At 40.7% G+C, this 14213-nt stretch overlaps 1 long non-coding RNA gene across 1 annotated transcript in view; it reads right to left on the reverse strand.

The window, feature by feature from the left end:
* Window positions 1–6960: 6960 nt before the first annotated feature.
* Window positions 6961–14213, reverse strand: part of LOC125484019 — a 38760-nt gene continuing 31507 nt past the window's right edge. Inside the window, exon 3 of the long non-coding RNA XR_007262886.1 lies at window positions 6961–8076. This is a non-coding gene — a long non-coding RNA (uncharacterized LOC125484019). The remainder of the gene's footprint in view (window positions 8077–14213) is intronic.

Raw genomic sequence — 14213 nt, forward strand, 5'->3', positions numbered from 1 at the left:
TTCTGAAGAAGGGTCCAGACCCAAAACGTCAGCTTTCCTGCTCCTCTGATTCTGCTTGGCCTGCTGTGTTCATCCAGCTCTACACCTTGTTATCTTAACTTCAACATTCATCCGCTTAACAAGAGAATACTACTACAGGAACCGGTCAAAGTCTAGGAATCCTCCAGTGGGTAAATCACCTCTTGACTCCCCATAGCCCGTCTACCATCCTCAAGGCACAAGTGAGGAGTGTAATGGAATATACCTTACTTGCCTGGATGGGTGCAGCCCCAACAACACTCAAGAAGCTCAACACTGTCCAAGACGAAGCAGCCTGTTCGATTGGCATCACATCCACTCCCTCCATCACTGACACACAATGACAGCAGTGTGTACTATCCACAAGACGCACTGCAAAAATTCACCAAGGCTCCTTCCAAACTAATGACCACTTCCATTTGGACAGACAAGGGCAGCAGATACATGGGATCACCACCAATGCAACTTCCCCTCTTAACCTCACACTATCCTGACTTGGAAATAGGTGTGTTCCTTCAGCATCATTGGGTTAAAATCCTGGAATTCCCTCTATAACAGCGCTGAGGGTGCACAGCAGTTCTAAATAGCACCTTACTGTGACCTTCACAAGGGCAATTAGGGATGAGCAACAAATGTTGGCCAACCACGAACACCCTCTTTCTGTGAATGAAAAGAAGTTGGGGTGGCTCTGTTGTCTCTTTGTGGCATTGGGTGGCTGGAATTGCCCCCTGGTGGAATACCAGGGTCAGGGGAATGGAGGAGGGGGTGACTGAGCAGTCCTCCAAGATCACTACAGCCACCATTCCCACTGGGAAGATCATTGTGCCTCCTACCACTACCCCTCCACAACTGTGGGAGCCCCAGCTGAGGCCATTCCTTCCAGCTCACAGAAAGCACTGAGAGGCTCCTCTATCATTAGGTGTCTATCTGTAATCCTTACCTGTAGGGAATGCTGTACCTCCTTGAGTCCTGCAAACCTCCTCTTGGCTTTGAAAGCTGCCCACTGTATCTAATTGCTGGTGAGTGACATTCAGAATAGAATGTGGAGTTGGAGGCCACAACAGGACAGATCCCTAATGGAAAAATTCAACCCCCTGATCTCCACAAGAATGAAAGTGATACAAATGGTATCTGGTACAGAGCGGGAGGGAGGGAGTGAAGTTAGAGCCGGGTGAGGCACAGCATTCAGAGAAGTGTATTGATTGCTATGCAGTGACTCTTTCTGGAACCCATGTATGAACATCAAACCCACTCAAAACCCATGCATTTAGCCAACTTAAAATCAAGCCTAATTGAAGCTGTCTTAACCTCCTGGGTTGTGACTTTTGGAAGACAGTCATCTCAGCTCCAGGACATCTCTGCAGGAGTTCCTCAGGGTAATGTCCTGGGCTCAACCATCTTCAGCTGCTTGATCAATGACCTTCCCTCCATCATAAGGTCAGGAGTGGGGATTTTCATTAATCATTGCACAATGTTCAGCATCATTCGTGAGACTGGAACAGTCCTTATCCAAATGCAGCAGGGCCTGGACAACATGTAGGCTTTGGCTAATAAGTGGCAAATAACATTCACACCATACAGCTCCCATGTTCCAACAAGAGCGAATCTAACCATTGTCCCTTGACTTTCAGTGGTATTACCATCACTGAATCTGCCACTATCAACTCCCTAAGAGTTATCAATTCCAGAAATAGAACTCAACCAGCCACGTAAGTATTGGGGCTACAAATAACATTGTCTTTAATTTTCTTACCAGCTTCATGGTCCTCCAAGACTCATCTGTGGCAGTTACTTCTGGAATTAGAAGTCAAAGCGGTGCTTACCATGACAATGCCAATTGCTGTGCGTGGTTTCTGGGTGTCCTGTACCCCAAGGACTTCAGCTGTTCAAGAAGGCAGATCACCAGCACTTTCTCCAGGGAAATGAGGAACGGGCAATATACATTAGCCGAGCCAGAAATGCTCACATCCAATGGATGAATGCTAAAACATGACTTGAAAACCTGTGACATTATGGTCCTCTGAGCAATGTATTGAGAGGCGTTTAGTTCCAAGGGTGTAAGATTTAGGAAAAGAAAGGGAGAAAATAGAAGGGCAAAAATGTATTATTTATATTTCCTTTGTTGATTGAGAAACCACAAATTATCCTCCGATAACATATTTCCTGTTGCTACATGTGTCTTGTTTAACTCCCAAAGACATCATTAACTCCACATTTTTTAAAGAAAGCATTTTTTAACTTGCATAGTGGTAAACCTAATTGTGTATCGATTTACAAAGCAATAATGTAATCAAAGATTGCTCATGAGATCATAAGCCACAGAGTAATTGATTTTATTATTGGGACATTGGCACAGTTTCAAAAGCTCTGCATTCAATACATGCAACTTCCTTTAGGCCTGATGTATTTTTTACATTGTGTTTCCATCCACCGTCAATGCCCCAAGTCTGTCGTTTGCTCTGCAAGTGACCAATGTTCCCATTTACTTTGTTACTGTTCACTAGCCCTGTCGTTATTGAGGTTGGGAACGTGTGGAAGCTTACTTTCATCATGTGAACCAGGTACCAATACTATGCTAATTCTAATCCATGGTCCACTAAATGCAATAGCAGCTGGACCTGCTGTATAGAGATTAATGAGAAAAAAGCTTTTTCAAAGGCCAGAATATGTGTAGATATTTTGCCGGCCCTATCCATGTTTCTGTCCACGGTTGCCTCACCATCAGTCTGCTGTTAATTAGCTTTTGATCTGGTACCTTACTGTTCTTCATGGATGGAACTCCATCCACTGGCCTAAGCGTTCAACCCCCTGCACTCCTCACACAGAGTGACAGTAATGTGGACCATCTACAAGATGCATTACAACAACTCACCGAGGCGCCTTCAACTGGAGCATAGGAGGTTGAGAAGCAACCTTACAGAAGTCTATAAGATCATGAGGACTATAGATATGGTTAATAGTAGTTGTCTTTTCCCTAGAATGAGGGATTTCAAGACTAGGGGGCACATTTTTATGGTGAGAGAAGAAAGTTTTTTAAAGACTTGAGTGGCAAATTTTTTACACAATGGTTCGCATGTCAAATGAACTTCCTGAGGAAGTGGTGGATGTGGGTAAAGTTACAACATTCAAAAGACATTTGGATAAGTACATGAATAGGAAAGGTTTGGAGGGATATGGGCCAGGAGCAGGCAGGTGGGACTAGTTTAGTTTGGGATTATGCTCGGCATGGACTGGTTGGACCGAAGGGTCTGTTTCCACGCTGTATGACTCTATGACTGTATGACAGCACTTTCCCAACCCATAATCTCTAACATATAGAAAAGAAAAGTAAGTTTAGGAGAATGAGAGATAACAAGGTGTAGAGCTGGATGAACACAGCAGGCCAAGCAGCATCAGAGGAGCAGGAAGGCTGACGTTTCAGGCCTAGACCCTTCTTCTGAAGAAGGGTCTAGGCCTGCTGCGTTCATCCAGCTCTACACCTTGTTATCTCAGATTCTCCAGCATCTGCTGTTCCTACTATCTCTTAGGAGAATGAGAGGTGGCCTTATTGAAACCTATCAGATTCTTTAAGGTAATTGGGACCAGAGGGCAAAATCTCAGAGTAAGACATTTAAAACAGAGATGAGGAGGAATTTCTTCTCACAGAGGCTGGTGAATCTGTAGAATTCTTTACTGCAGAGGTCTGTAGAGATTGGGCCATTAAGTATATTCAAGGCAAAGATAGATGATTTTTTAATCAGTAAGAAATTTAAGAGCTATGGAGATAAGGCACAAAAGTAGAGTTGAGGATTATCAGATCAGCCATGATTTCATTAAATGGAAGAACAGACTCAATGGGCCAAAAGGCCTTCATCTATTCCTAAATCTTGCCCATTAGGGATGGGCAATAAATGCTGACCTAGCCCATGACACCCACATCCCACAAATGAATAAAAGATATGCTGGAATTCACACTGATACCATTAGGCTGTTATCATGAAATTCCCCGTTCCCCTCCATACCCCTCCTGCCTGATTTAGATACAAGTCAAAAAGATTCCCCCAGTGTTTATCAGAAGAGGCGATAAGCACATTTCTGAAAATGGTGATAATCTGCTGAAAAGGGACATTGTTATGAACAGGTGGTTCGAACGTTGTCAGCTCAGGAGTTGGTAGGCATCAGTGCAGAAAAAGCTACTCATTGATTTGTAATTAGGAATCTGTTTACTTGCTCTATCTGAGTGAACCTAGTTCCTGGAGAAACCTTTAAACTGCCTCATGTAATCCATACTCAGATAACACCTCCGCAGATAATTAACCTACTTACAGGCTTGTGAGCACAGATCACGAGATTACTTAGGAAGTGAGAATGCCAGGTTTAATAATGTACTTGAGAAAATCAGGTAGAAAAGAGGGATGTGGGTTTTCAGAGGAAAGGTTGTGAAAACCAGCAACTCGGATGGCAAATCAAGCAGATAAAACAGAGACATATAGTTATCGATTGACTTCCCAACCAAACAGGGAATGTTATACAATTGCAAGGATTTGCAGTGAAAAAGACAGGCCATTCAGCCCATCTTGTCTGGGTTGGAATCCATGCTTCATACACAATAATATAAGAGATTTCTTCACCTGGAGTGTGGTGAAATTCGCTACCTCAGGAAGAAGTTGAGGCCAAAACAATGTATGATTTCAAGAAATAGTTGGATGTAGCACTTGGGGCTAGAGAGATGAAAGAATACAGAGGAAATGTGGGAACAGACTATTGAGTAGAATGAACACGCATGATCACAATGAATGGCAGAGCAGGCTCAAGGGGCCAAATGGACTATTCTTGCTCCTATTTTCTATAAGAGCTTGGATCAGGAGTAGGCCATTCAGCCCCTCGAGCCTGTTCCACCATTCAATGAGATTGTGGCTGATCTGTGATCTAAGTCCATATAAACGCCTTTGACCCATATCTCGTAATACCTTTAGTTAACAAAAATGTATCTATCTTAGATTTAAAATTAATGACTGATCCAGTATCCACTGTAATTTGTGGAAGAGAGTCCCAAACCCCTTTGTGTGTAGAAGTGCTTCCTAAAATTTCTCCTGAATGGTGTGGTCCTAATCCTCATCCTTTATTCATTCACAGGATGAGAGTGTTGCTTGTCAGGCAGCACTTATTATCCATCCCTAATTGCCCAGAGGGCAGTTAAGAGTCAACCACATTGCTGTGGGTCTGGAGTCACATGTAGGCCAGAGCAGGTAAAGATGGCAGTTTCCTTCCCTAAAGGACATTAGTGAACCAGATGGATTTTTCAGACAATTGGCAATGGATTCACAATCATCATTAGATTCTTAAATCCAGATATTTTATTGAATTCAAATTCCACCATTTGCCACGGCAGGATCCGAATTGGGTCCCTAGAATATTATCTGGGTCTCCAGATTAATAGTCCAGCAATAATACCACTAAGCCATTACCTCCCCATATTGTGCCCCCTGGTGCTAGTTTATGTAACTACAGCACTCAACCAGCACTAACCGTGTTGTCGATTGGCTGGAACCTGGATCAGGAGGCCAATGCCTGATGGCTTCTGAAATTGAGGAGCCCTGTGGTTGGAGCAGGGTCAGTCGGTTATGCAGGGATTGGATCCATCCAGTGAAGTACTGAAGAATGGCATGACCTCTTTCCCTCCCCTTTCTACATGCTGTGGGTCACAGAGCAAGTCTGTAAGGCTGTGCAGTACCTGACAGAGTCTTGAGACCTTCCTTACACCAGCTACAGTGGGACCTCTCCAGGGAGGTTCAGGGAGAACAAGTCTTCCTTGTGTTATAATATCAAGTCAGAGTTATTGTCGGTTAGCTCAGTTGACTGGACAACTGATTTGAGATGAAAAGTGATGCCAAGGGTGCAGGTTCATAGTCCTGCATCAGCTGAGGTTACCATGAAAGTCCGTCCTTTTCCCCTCATCTGATACCTGGTAATCCTTAGGTTAAACCACCACCAGCTGTCCCTCTCTAATGAGAGAACAGCCCTAGGAAAATAAAGCAACTTTCCTCACTATTGATTGAAGGCAGTCCACACTCATTCCAATAACCCCGAGTCCTTTATTAAACATTAATGTACATCAGAGATAGTAAAATAAGGCTTCTCTGGAACCTGACAGACTTCATTTCCACTTCTATGGGATCTGACTTTACTTACAACATAACTGCTAACACACGTGCTCAGTAGCTATAGTTAGCCCCTTACACTTAAAGCACACCAAAAGGAGTGCTCTATCGTGTTTCTGAGTGAAAATATTTCTCCTAAATGCCCACAGTCCTTCCACCTCCTACTTTAAAGTTACACCCCTTGATTATTAACCCCTCAGCCTTGTTATCTCCCGTTTCTATTTATCCAGCTTCTTAAATGCACGCATGGTATTCGCCTCAACTACGCTGCCTGGTAATGAGTTCCACATTCTCATTGCACTCTGGCTAAAGAATCTGCTCTCGATTGGATTTATTAGCGACTGTCTTCTATATATACATATATATACAATCCCTGGTTTTGGCCTCTCCAGCAAGTGGAAACATCTTCTATGCTATCAAAGATTTTATTTTTAAAATAATCTCAAAGGCCTCAATCGATTATTTAAATACTCTGCTCTGAAAATATGTTTCCTGTTAATTCAAACTGCTGTTGCAGCTAATATTGTGAACATTATGCGAACAAAATACAATGCAAACAAGAACTGTAAAACCCGAGCATAAATTATACAGCCTATAACAAGCCTAGCGTAAGTCAAGTGGGTGCACGTTGCTTGCATAAGAATTTATGTAGCAATGTTCTGGAGCCGGTCCTCAGGCACTACATTCTCAAACTGACATTTATAAAGATTTCTTAACTTTGCTTAAACAACTGCTTCAGAGCCGCAAACATAAATAAAAGCACACTTTGCTTCTAAACGAGATAACACAATTGCAACACGGTCTAAAATTTATTTCATTGTTAATCCCAAGCACAATCTGTTTAACAGGCGAACGCTGCAAATTGACTCACGTAGTATTGAATCGCTTTTCAGACTGGAAATCCCACCCAAGTTCCTTTTCCCTACTGTGTCTCCTGGCACAACATTATGTTTTGGCCTCATTTCTACTATTGACAGTCTAGAAGGAGATTAATTGAAGTTGTGTGAACACAATCATATCTTTCCATGAGATGTGGCGATACCGAGGGTACGATTCCCATAATATACTTTCATGCTGTGTTTGGTCATTTGTTTACACAATCTCACAACTTCTGTAACCGTGATATACAAGGCACTTCGGGTTTCTTGTTGCTGTCTTTGATCCGGAAGCAATCAAAAGTTATTCGTATTTTTCAATTTTTTTTTCTCCTGTTGCTCCTTGCGCTTTCATTCAAACGATTTTCTTAACCTTTCAAATTTAGCCATCAGCATCAGAGAAACTGGACTGTTTCTCCTCATTTCAGGCTCTCAGTATTGCGTGTGCTACTTGGAGCGAAAATCAAATTTCTCGCAGGTTGTTTGTTGTTTTAGTTTTGTGGGACTGGCGCTAATTAAGAAATTGAGAAAATAAACGAGGGAGTCGATTGAGGATTGCACTGGGAGAAGGTAGCAATCCTCAGCCTCAGGTTACTTAACACTGAGGACTATGTGCTCCCAGTCAGATTGAGCTGCCTATGCTTTCGTGAGAAATAAAGGAATCGTCCATCACGTTGGGGAACTTGACTCTCTGAACCTTTGCCTAGATTGACAGTGAATTTCTCAGATTATAAATCATGGTTTCCCGATAGTTCCATAGCATCCTGTGCTGAGACCCGTGGAGATGCTGACACTTGCTTAGTTAATGGATTTGGGACACAACCCCATGGGATGCACTTTTGTACATACTCCAGGCTAAAGTACAGCCACAGTGAAGTAGCTGTAGGAATCCACACAGGTCTCTCAGTAACTGCAACTTGCCAGCTGGGAGTAGGACACTTATTCACTTCATTGACATTTGCTGAACTAAAAAGGAAGGGGTTGATTAGCGAGTTCTCGTCAGTTAAAGCCAGCAAGGCCTTTGTTCTTTCTCTTGAAAAAGTCTGAAAGGCAAACAAAAGACAAATCACTTGCTTGAGAAATTTGTATTTACATAAACACACTGCAGATAAACACAACAATATTGAGGCAAAAGTCTTTTTCATCCCCTTCCAGGTTAAAAAAAAGTCAACAGGTGCCGCTCCACCTTTTGCACATTATGCATGGCATGATGAAGATAAAATAACATTTGTTTAAATGTGAACAGTAGCTACTGGGTTGACTTGGGCAGACTTTCTCTGTCTGCACCCAGACACCACAACTAAAGCAGACACTTGCCTTTGTAGAAAGTGAAAATCTGGCACATAACATATATAAAAAATGTTGTGATAGGTGGGGCCATAGGTGTGGCTGAGAGCACTGACAGACATGCATGTAATTTTTGATTTACAATTACTTCTGGCACATCTGAACAGATTCTGTGCTGGAAACTATTTCCTGACTTTTAAATATCATACCTAAATGGAAATAGGTTTTGACTCATTTCAACTGCTGAATTAGATTGCTTAGCAAAACAATGACAGCCCTCACTCAATGTCCTTTGGATGCCCCAAAGCACCTAACAGCCAGTGAGGTATTTTTGAAGGTACGTATAAAGCTGTGATATAAGAAGCAAGGCAGCCAATTTGCACACAGCAAGCTCCCAGAAACAGCATTGTGAAAATAACCGAATAATTTCTTTCCATGGACAATAAATGCTGGCATTGCCAGTGATGCTGACATCCTCTGAATGCCTCCAATGAGACAGCCAAAAATATGCCTTATCAATTCTATGAAGCAAATCTTGTATTGTATAAGGTAATGGTTCCAAAAGGGTTAATGTTGGAAACCTTAATGTTCACCCAATCTAATGGTGCCATACCATCTTAGGAGGGGAAAAGGGGAGACTAGTTCAAGATCCTGATGGGGACGTTTGTGTCACAAACTGGGACTAGTTTAGTTTGGGATTATTTTTGGCATGGACTGGTTGGATTGAAGGGTCTGTTTCTGTGCTGTATGACTCTGTCATTGATGTCTCCTGATAGCCTTTAGTATTTTGTCTAACTAGTCAATGTAACTTGCAGCTATTGCTATGAAGCAACAAACTACATTGTGAAAAGGCAAGTGCCTCTTCTTGTTAAGATTCTTCAATGGTTCATCCTTTACCACTGTAATGAGGGACAATTTCAAGGAGACAACTGGAATATAAAGAATGCCTTCAGGATGTCCACCTCACCATTGCATCCAGCCATTTACAATAGGGGTAGGAAGCTGCTTAAAGCAGGCATGGGCTCTCTCAAGTATGTAGGTGAGTGTATGCTTTAGTCCAAACTGGGCATGGGCTGTGCTCTGCTCCACAATGTTCTCAACAAATACAAAAGGATATCCCATTTAAAAACAAATTAACACTTTGAATCCAAAAGCAAGTTGGCTTACTTCCTCAACTCTGCAATATCTGGACTGTCTTAAAATGGGTGGAGTGCCCTGGGGGGCTTGTCCAAATAATGTTAAATGAGATTCATGACATAATCGCAGGCTGACTTCAGGTTTCCTGGTTGGAACATGCACCTCATTGCATATAATTAAGATTAAACATTATTCTATCAGATTGACTGTTTACCAACAGTCACTTGTAAACTTGTACACTCAAAAAGGACTTATTTTGAACAGACTGAAAGATGTATTTCGCTACTTTATGACTTTCAAGTAAGGGAAAAAAGAAAAAAAAGGCAGCAATCCGCAGTTTTGAACCTGTTACATTTCATGTAATTACACTAGTCACGAACATTAACAGTCACTGAATTATTAAGCAGTTGTTTTGATAAGTCACTGATAATTGTGAATTCTAGTACAATGACAACACTATGACATCAAGATACAAGCTATCAATTGCAGCTTCTGTTCACCCAGGACTCTCCATGTGATCTTTATAATTTCAACAAGTAAACTAAAACTGGAATCATTCTGATGGAACGTTCTCATCATGGGTGATCCAATATCCTCGGGGGAAACAGTTATCCCAATTGATTCTTTATTGAGTTAACATTGCTTCCGCCCAGGACTACAATTACCCATTTTCCAATCAATCCTGGGAAAGTAGCACTGCTGACCAGCATATCTTGTGATTTAATAACAAAACTTAACCTCGCCACCCCATCCCTCAGCCCCCTACATTTTTTCCACAAAATAGTGGTTGTGTGGGTCTGTGTCAATGTGTGTGTGTCTGTTTATGTGTGTGGGTCTGTATGTGTGTGTGTGTGTTTGTCTCTATGTGTGTGTGTTTGTGTGTGTCCCTGTGTGTCTGTGTGACTATGTATACCAAGCCATGTATGTTTCTAGTTGCACTTCTTGATGCAATTTTATCCTTTCTTAAATTTCTCTTCTACAGCCTCACATTGAGATATATTTTTCCCGGGAACCAATCCTACGTTGACGAGGATAAGCAACAAACAGTGTCCATTCAAATGTCATTTTGAATTATTGTACTTGAGTCTTTTAATTAGGAGAACAATGGTTTGTTTGATAATTAACAAACCTCACAGCATTTATACACACAATTGGAAAGAAAATAGAAAGGGTTATTGGTCCCTTTGTACCTTGACTTAAAGACACACTGATAGGTGAGGCTTATTTGTATTTATACCACAAATTTACATGAAGCAATAGGCTTTTATTTTGATCATTAATGGTCATCAGTAAAAACTATAATTTAGAAAATGCTGACAAACAATTCAATCTGAAATAGTTTAAGAACGAAAGACTGGCTCATATTCGTAACCACAAGACAACTCAAACCTTTCATAGAATCGTACAATACTGAAATGACCCTCTGACCTCAAGTCTGTATGGCCAAAAGTATGCCAGCTACAGTAGCCCCATTTTCCTAAACTAGGCCCAAAGTCTTGAATGTTACAACACTTCAAGTGCTCATCAAATTAATTTTAAAGGTTATGAAGTTTCCGAGGCAGTGCATTATAGACCCCACCATCCTCCAGGTGAAAACTTCTGAGGAAGGGTCATTGCACCCAAAACGTTAACTCTGATTTCTCTTCACAGATGCTACCAGTCCTGCTGAGCTTTTCCAGCAATTTTTATTTTTATCTCTGATTTAAAGAATCCACAGTTTTTTGGTTTTTACTCAAATGCAAATTAATAATTTAAACTAAAGCTTGTTTTAAAAATGTACACAGTGTTTTCTTTATTCATTGGTTGCTTTGCTGATAACACCAGCATTTATTGCCCATCCCTAATTGCCCAGAAGGCAATCAACAATATGGGAGTCAGATGTAGACCAGACCCGGTAAGGACAGCAGCGTCCATCCTTAAAAGGACATTAATGAACCAGATGTGTTCGCCCCCCACCCCATCAGTTTTACGGTCATCATTAGACTCTTAATTCCAGTTTTTTTAATTGAATTCAAATTCCATGATCCACCTTGATGGGATTTGAACCTGGATCTCTGGATTATTTAGTCTAGCGATATTGCCACTAGATCATTACATCCCTGGCATAAATGACACACAACCATTTCACACATCAATATTTCACTGCTGGCAGTGTATTTCAGTAAAGCAAGTTGCTTGAACCCCTTGAATTAATAAACAATTTTCATCTGCCATTGATGTTAAACTCTGGACGTCCTATTAGAATATAGCATAGAGATTGTTAAAAACCTTATGGTAGAGGAGCCCATTACCCTTGGTGATACACTGGTGGATGACAACTTGGTAAAATGAATACTGCAGCTTGTGGCTATGTGTAAAATAAGACAACAGTACAACTTTTTCATGGGAAGCTACATCAATTTAATTGAAATCCAGCAATGCTTGGGTAACAGTCTGCTGACTCTACCCCAAACATGTGGATCTAAAACAAACTGCTGTGCTCCTCTTCCCTTGGGATAACAGGGTTGCCTCTTGAGAATGAATTCTTTTAACCTCTGTCGACCTCATTAGTGTCTTTGCGCTATATTTAAAGATGACAAACTATTACTATAAGTGGGAACTTAAACTGCCTCAAGCTAAGAAGCAAGCAAACCTTTAATACACATTACATTATTACTTTACAATGCATTACATTCTGTCGCAGAGCTCCAATCACTAATTTAGTCTCACTTACACCCTTATCCAAACATGCTACGTAATTGTCAAAGTCAGTGATGAATTTAGAATAATCACACATGCCTCACACCGTTTATCCTCAGAAGATGGCGATTCTGGCCATTGTCCCAGTTCATCGCTGTTGCATTCTGACACTAATCCCAACGTTTCCCCAGTGCCCTGCAGTCACCTCTACTTCAAACTTTTATCCAGACTTTCTTTAGAAGATGCAATGGTCTCTTCTTCAACTGTTCCCCAAAACACTCCATGCTCCGATAACTCTTAAAATAATCAGATTTCTCCTAAACCCTCTCCTCATATTTTTTATGAGAATTTTAAACTGGTGACTGTTCATCGTTAACTCCCAAACCACAGGAAATAGTCTTTTTCCTCTTCACACAATGGAAATTATTCAGAGTTTTAAAACCCCCTAATTGCTGTCTTCGTCTCATGCAACACCCTTCCATTACAGAAGGCACTGACAGAAATACAGGCTCTGAATTTCCAAGCTGAGGTTTCACCAGCGTCCAGTGTGACTTTAACAGGAGGTGTCATAAAACCTCTGGGGAGATAGTGTAAAATCATTTTGCAAGGGATTTCACTGATCTCCAACCAGGAGGAAATTGTCAAACCCCACTGCAGAAATGCAAGGCCAAACAATTTCGAGAAGTGGGAACAGTGAGACATACAACCTGGTCATTGTAACGTCCCATGGTTACAAAATCTGAACCCACCACAGGCCCTTTATAGTGTGTGGTGATTCTCTGCATTCTTACAAACACTAACAGGGATTCTGAAGCACTTATTCATGATTGTAATTCAAATTATTATAAAAATAATTTAAAATTAAAAATAATAAAAATGAGCAATGGAAAATAATTGAACATCAGTTCTCATTCCATAAAATTAAATAGTACATCCTGATGTCGAAAAGGAAATGCCAAATATATTACAAATAGAAGCATAAATTAGTGCGACTGGTCTTTGAGCAATCTTGAAACCCCAGGCTCATTCCAAATATTGATTCAAAATAAAGTGGACTGTACATTCTTTGTCTCTCCATCTTCTACATTACTCAAAGATAACCTGTTTAAATCGCAACCAACACTTCAGTTAAATTTATGCTGTAAGCTTTGCTGACACAACTTCATTATCTTAAATGCATGTTGCTCAGTTTAGCCGACTATTAAATAAGTAGAGGCCAATTCAGTGCTAGGCTTGCAAGCCACCTCATTACCTCTTATAACATCTTGCCTCTTAAACTGCAAAGGTTTTCCAACCTACTTATACTGAACTGTAAACATTCATACAAATGCTTAATGTAAAATAATTCCTCCTGTTCACTTAATGCTTTTACACAACAGACTAAAATCATGTGCTCAGCAATTTTGAAAGGTCTCTCTGCTTTTGAACATATACACACACACTCACACACACACACACACACACACACACTCACACACAAACACACACACACTCACACACTCACACACAAACACACACTCACACACTCACACACTCACACACACACTCACACACACACACACACACACACACCCTTGCATTAGGAATGCTGTTAAATTCAGGAAAGCATTATTATGCTAAGTGGTAGTTTAAAAGAGATGATATCATTTTTGAAGATCAGCAGACTGCAGGACTGGTCAAATCAATGCTTTGTCTTTTAATACATCAGAGTTCTCTAGGAGGTATTAATAATTTATTTTTTAAAAATGTTCATATACCATTGAATCATTTACATTTTCTAAAAATGAAAGAACTGATAAAAAATGTGACCTTTTAATACAATTTTCAGGTATTATTAATGTCAAAATATTTGGCTTCTACCAACTTTAATAACCAAAGGAGTTTTGTAGAATTGTATAGGAATGGCATGAGATTTTGTACTGTTAAATAACATAACACTCTAGTAGGGAGTCCGCAGTTTGATGTGACATAACTAGGCTTTGCATTTAACAATAAATTGTATTTACATAGCGCATTGCCGCATCAAAATATGTCATAGCATTTCACGCCATTCATTACATTACAGTGCAATGACCTT

The sequence above is a fragment of the Rhincodon typus genome, chromosome 9, assembly GCF_021869965.1.
Source record: "Rhincodon typus isolate 14 chromosome 9, sRhiTyp1.1, whole genome shotgun sequence".
NCBI classification, from domain to species: domain Eukaryota; kingdom Metazoa; phylum Chordata; class Chondrichthyes; order Orectolobiformes; family Rhincodontidae; genus Rhincodon; species Rhincodon typus.